This window comes from Ostrea edulis, chromosome 5 (genome assembly GCF_947568905.1).
Source record: "Ostrea edulis chromosome 5, xbOstEdul1.1, whole genome shotgun sequence".
NCBI classification, from domain to species: domain Eukaryota; kingdom Metazoa; phylum Mollusca; class Bivalvia; order Ostreida; family Ostreidae; genus Ostrea; species Ostrea edulis.
Genome location: NC_079168.1, coordinates 60,648,373 through 60,654,372, shown reverse-complemented (window position 1 = coordinate 60,654,372; position 6,000 = coordinate 60,648,373). Strand labels below are relative to the sequence as shown.

At 35.6% G+C, this 6,000-nt stretch overlaps 1 pseudogene; it reads right to left on the bottom strand.

Annotated features, from left to right (window-relative positions):
* Nucleotides 1–2,882: 2,882 nt before the first annotated feature.
* On the bottom strand, nt 2,883–4,067 carry LOC125652386 (uncharacterized; annotated as a pseudogene).
* Nucleotides 4,068–6,000: the final 1,933 nt, after the last annotated feature.

Sequence of the window (6,000 nt, the reverse complement as noted above, 5' to 3'; positions counted from 1 at the left end):
CGCTTCCTACGACACCTGAGAGTGCCAACAATATCTACTTCCACGTTCAACAGGATCCAATCAGCGTATATAGTCCCTGCAGTCCTGTTCACTTGGGATTTCCACCAAGCAGAGCTCTTGGACAGGTATCGGGGTAGGATCCTAACTCTGGGCGGTGATGCGAGATGTGACTCCAGGCTTCTCGGATAAGTTTGGATCCTACACATTGATGGACTTAGAGAGTGGAAAAGTGGTTGATTCCAATTAGTTCAGGTACATAGACATAGCATGTATATCATATGTACATGTCACAGTAAAATGAAATTAAAGTAAAACTAAATGAAAATAAGGAAAAATTGTATCATGTAAAGGTATTTGTAAATTCAACATTTGTATGTAAGTAGGTAGTTGCTTTTATTATCCTAAATTACAATTTACAGAGTAACGAAGTTGCTGGATCAACCCATATGGAGTTGGAGGGATTGAAGAGGGGGGCTCAGTCGAATGGACGAGGCTGGGATCAATGTGCAGACCCTTGTGACAGACAGGCATGGAATGGTAAAAAAGTACATGCGGACTCAACATGAGGACAAGAAGCACTACTTTGATGTCTGACATTTAGCTAAAGGTAATATTGAGAAGAAAAAAATGATATAAATAATTTATATCAGTTAGAAAAATATGAAATAACCAATATCACATTTCAATAAATTTTAAAAGAGGTGGGGTTGATATGGAGAGAAAAATTGGCATTTGTGTTAAAAACTGGAGTGGAAAGTCAAAGTGCCATTTGATTTTCAAATTAGTATTTCGTATTGTAGATAAATTAAGTAATTTTTGGTAAATATTATACAGGTGTTTCAAAGAAGCTGGAAGCTGTTGCAAAGAAGAAGGACTGTGGGAACATTCAACTCTGGGTGAAGAGTTCTGTCAACCATTGCTACTGAGTGGCAGCCTCCAGTGGAGATGATGGAATTCAGAAGGAAAGGAAGTGGTCTTCCTTGGTGGAACATATCACCAACAAGCATGACAACTGTCATCATGGAGTGTTATCCGAGAACCGACAATGGATTGGAGAAGGTAAATCTTCATAAAAATTCCCTTGTTTTACTTTTTTTTTTTTTTTAAATAAATTGATAGGAAGGACATAATTCATCGTTCAAAAGAATTATATAATTGACATGTAAAGTACTAAAACATAATTGACCATGACCAATCAAAGAGAGGTTACTGATATTTGTACATGTATGTATATTGATACTGGCTAAGTCCAACTTAATAAAAATTTTACAGGTTCCAGGGCCCACAAGCTCTTCAAAGAAGTTGTGGAGAGCAAGTTCCTTCTGAAGGACATTGGGAAATTATCTCCCCTACACCAAACATGCAGTTTAGAGGTGTTTCACAGTGTTGTTAACAGCTTTGCACCTAAGACGACACATTTTTTCTACCCAGGAATGATGGTCAGGTAATTTTCATCTTACAAGATACATTAAATAATAACAATCTAAGTTAAGAATTTTTTTACTTGATACACTGCAAATATAATTACTACATTATATACAGGTCTGTATATTGTTCATTATTCCGCAATTTTGGCACAGACTGATTGTGGCAGCTCTACATTTCAATGAGAATGGTCAGCGTCACCAGGCTGTGACTGGAGCTGGGGATCTCCAATTTAAGCTAAGAAGATGTTGCCCTCGAGGCCACAAGGTCTTTCCTTTTAGGCATGTCTTGGATGAATTCTGAAAGACCGGTATGTGTTTTTAATGAACTTTAACAATGAAATTTACATTAAAAGGGAAAATTTGTCCCTTTTAACATGATTCATTATATCATAGAAAGAAATCTCAATGTTTAATTTTTATATCCATTTGTGGCAGCTATATCTTACTTGCACAACACAAGTCCTTAAATAACCTAAAAACAGACTTCTATATTTGAGTCAAATTGTAACCACCTTAAACAAGTCTTGTTTCCTTAACTTGACTTACCATAACCTCGAGACATGTCTAATGTAATTGCTGGCTTGTCATGACTTCAAAACAAGATTTAAATCCTTAAACGACTTGTCATAACCTAGAAACAAGTCTTGTATCCTTAAACTGATTTGTCATAACCTAGAAACAAGTCTTGTATCCTTAAACTGATTTGTCATAAACTAGAAACAAGTCTTGCATCCTTAAACTGACTTGTCATAACCTAGAAACAAGTCTTGCATCCTTAAACTGATTTGTTATAACCTAGAAACAAGTCTTGCATCCTTATTCTGATTTGTCATAAACTAGAAACAAGTCTACATCCTTAAACTGACTTGGCATAACCTAGAAACAAGTCTTACATCCTTAAACTGACTTGTCTTGACTTAGAAACAAGTCACAGTCCTTAATTTTGACTTGCCATAACTTTAAAACAAGTCATAGCCTTAACTAAAACAAGTCATATTATAAACCCGACTTCTCAAAACCTTTGATGAAACAAGTCACTGAAATGCATTTTACATTTGACTTGTGATAAGTTAAAACACCAAAATTCTTTGAATCGACTTGAAACATCTCGAAACATTCCTTGAATCAATGTAAATCTCTTGACTTTCTTACCATTCTAGTCTAAAGTCCGACATAAAGGTTGACTAATAGCTTGATCCCATGGAAATTTCAATCATTTACACTAGGTTCCAAGACTTACTTAACATGCAATCATTAAGCTTATGCATTGAATGAAGCCCCCATTCATCATGATCCATGGGATAACAGAATACACATGTAGCTGTAAACATTTCACCACAAGCATATCGAATAGTATAAAGACTCATCCTTATGGTGTTCCATCCTATATACATACACACACACACACACACACAGAGATAGATATATATATATATATATATATATATATATATATATATATATATATACACACACACACATACATATGCATATCATAGTCAACAACTCTGACTGAAATACTCTGTGGCTATATATGCTATAAATTAAGAGATATTGGCCTTGATTTTCCAATTGCGTGGGATATAGCGTATTTAACGCTCTTCAAATATTTTAACATGGGTGCAGGGGAACTCCCAATACTCGAAACGCCCAGATGGACACCATCGGGCCCAAGGTACCGCAGGTCAGTCCAGAATCCTCTGTGTTTCCAAAAATTAATTCTGTCAGAATCTTATGTTAATTGTTCCAAACACTAATTTATTTTAAACACTTCCTCATTATAATTAATCGGCGATTTCTTTGGGTCTCTGCGCAATAATTGTCCTATCATAACGCCATATACACCTTGTCCAGATATTAAATAATTGGCAAAGGAGAAAATGTCTTGTGCTATCACATCAGCCGGTCTCCTCGTCGCGTCATTGCCGCCTATTAAAAAACAATTTAAAAATACATAGGCTAGGTGGATCAGGGAAACTGCTTAAATGGGGGAGAGTTCGCCAACATTTGTATTATCAATCCTCCCTGAGCACGGAAGTACACTGTCGTTTCATTCCGATCTAACCACAGGTTATCATATGTTGGATTTACCGAAAGAAACGGTTTTAAACGACGTATATAAGAATATCCGATTACGTCCACCACTAATGGATCCGCCATGGGTTTTTTTTTTACACTGGTCTGACAATCTAATTAAAATTAGATCCTTTGATCCGCTCATCTACTATCGCTACACCTTGTGTAGCGATAGTAGATGAGCAGATTAAAGGATCTAATTTTAATTAGATTGACTGGTCTGATTCTCTAATCAATCCGGATCGAACCGGTCCGCCGATTAGCCTGCACTGTGGCGATGGGAAATTCCCCTACGGATTTTTTTTCGTAAACGCGTCACTTATGATTCTATTTGCACATCGAAAGTTCATCCAAATATGCCCGCCTAAATCGTTCCGATAGTAGTCTATTCTATTGGAAGACACATGAAACGGGAGCCAATAAAATTTTCCTCTATAATAACATCAAAATTAATGCTTCCTTTCACTTGGACAGCTACAAACAAAGACATGATCACGTGACACTTAATCATTATTTCATTGGCTGCTGATGAGGGTGGATAAAAATATATCTCTGAATCAGCTAAAATGATTGGTTATGTACGGAAGCATATTAGGGCCGCAGCAGTGTCTTTTTTTTTAGTTTGCTATAACAAATTAATAATTTGTTATAACAGATTAATGATTTGTTATAACAGATTTGTAACACACAAGTTCTTTTCACCTTTTATTCACAGTTGTAGTGTAATGTGATCAATCAATGATGAATCAATGAATGAATCAATGACAGTGCTCCTATAAATATAAATAAATAAAAACACATTATAATTTGTTCTAGTGACTTAACCAATGTACAAGATTTGCTTGACCTCAATCATATATACAAACATATTTCCTTTGCAAGGATTCATATGTAGTACATGTATTATAAACATGCATAATTAGCAACATGAACAAATAGCAATTGCAAATACGCAAAGTTCACAAACCTAAACAAGGCACGCAATATCCGGCCCAAAAATTGGCCACCACGACAGGTCAAGGTCAACGTAATACATTGATCACCTACATTTAGACCTATTAATAAAATAAACACTGTAAATATACTGAAACACACATATAACTCAAACACCGTTGTGTCACCGAAGTACATGTATGTAAAACTCAATTATATTCTCCCATTAAGTATAAATAGAAAACATTAAGCTACAAACTAGTTCTCAATTCTATATGTCTGATTAAAGCAAATGCTAAATATTGAATTCTGCTTCCTAACAGCATTGTTTAGCAAAGAATCTCTTACAATACCTTGCACACGATATAGTGAATCTATGCACTCAAAATATTCACTGACAAATTATTGTGTACTTGAAAATGACAAATATATCACCAAAAACTTACACAACATCAGACACGTCTTTGTTGTTCTGTATCTCGTGCAAAAATACCGCCAATAGCAGGTTCTATTATTACACATACTGACCAATCACTGACCGTCTTCATAAGTGTGAAAAATATTACACGAAATTATTTTAACTCAACAAGAGATACTTTTACCCAAAATTAATAGAATATAATACTCTTCAAAGTCAATTATAATTAATTTTACAATACTAATCAGACACACAGAATACCAAAAATATCTAAGTAGTTGCAGAGTCTCAATGGCGCAGAGGTTAATGCCTATTGTCCATCACACGCGACCTTCTCTCGGCACCCGGTTCGAATCCCATCTGATACAACTTATTTCTTTTTTTTTTTTTTTTTTTTTTAAAAATGTTCTCCCCTTACAAATCTCCCAACTTTTTATCATTGCTTACCACAGCAATGGGAAAATTTACTTCAACTCTAAAAATATGTAAACATTGACATCAAAATAAATTTTAAAAATATATACAATATTTCTTTCTGCACAAGACACTCTAAACTATGTCTCTATTCTGACTTTGTTTAGTCCAAGAATCACTAAGGGTTGCGCTTAATGTAACACCAAGATTCACAATAGCATCACTAAGTTCCTTAAAGTTTGAATTCTGGACCGAAATCTGATTACAAGAGTTTGACGACACGACACTTTGCGGTAATTTAAACGGATTGGAATGTTTTCCAGCCGTTGTTCGTTTACTCCGGCGCGGCTGTTCTGGTTCAACGAACTCTTCGTCTGATTTGCGATGACTCGACGACTCCTCAGCCTGGATCACTTCTTGTATTTGTTCTGGAATGTAATCACTATCTGAATCCTCCGTCTCGGAATCATCACTACTAGCGGTCACTTTTTCACCGGTGTCTAAAATTTCCTTCCTAGTGACGTTTTTTATTGGACCAGATCCATCCGCGAGTTGAATAGAATACACATTATCACCAAGATATTTCACAACTTTATACGGAGTGGAACACCACGTGTCTTGTATCTTGTTGCGTCCAAGAACTCTGTTCTTCGTTAGAACTCGGGTTCCTATCGGAATAAATGAATCTGTAGACTTTTTGTTCCTCTGTTTGTTCCTTTGTTCAGCCGATTT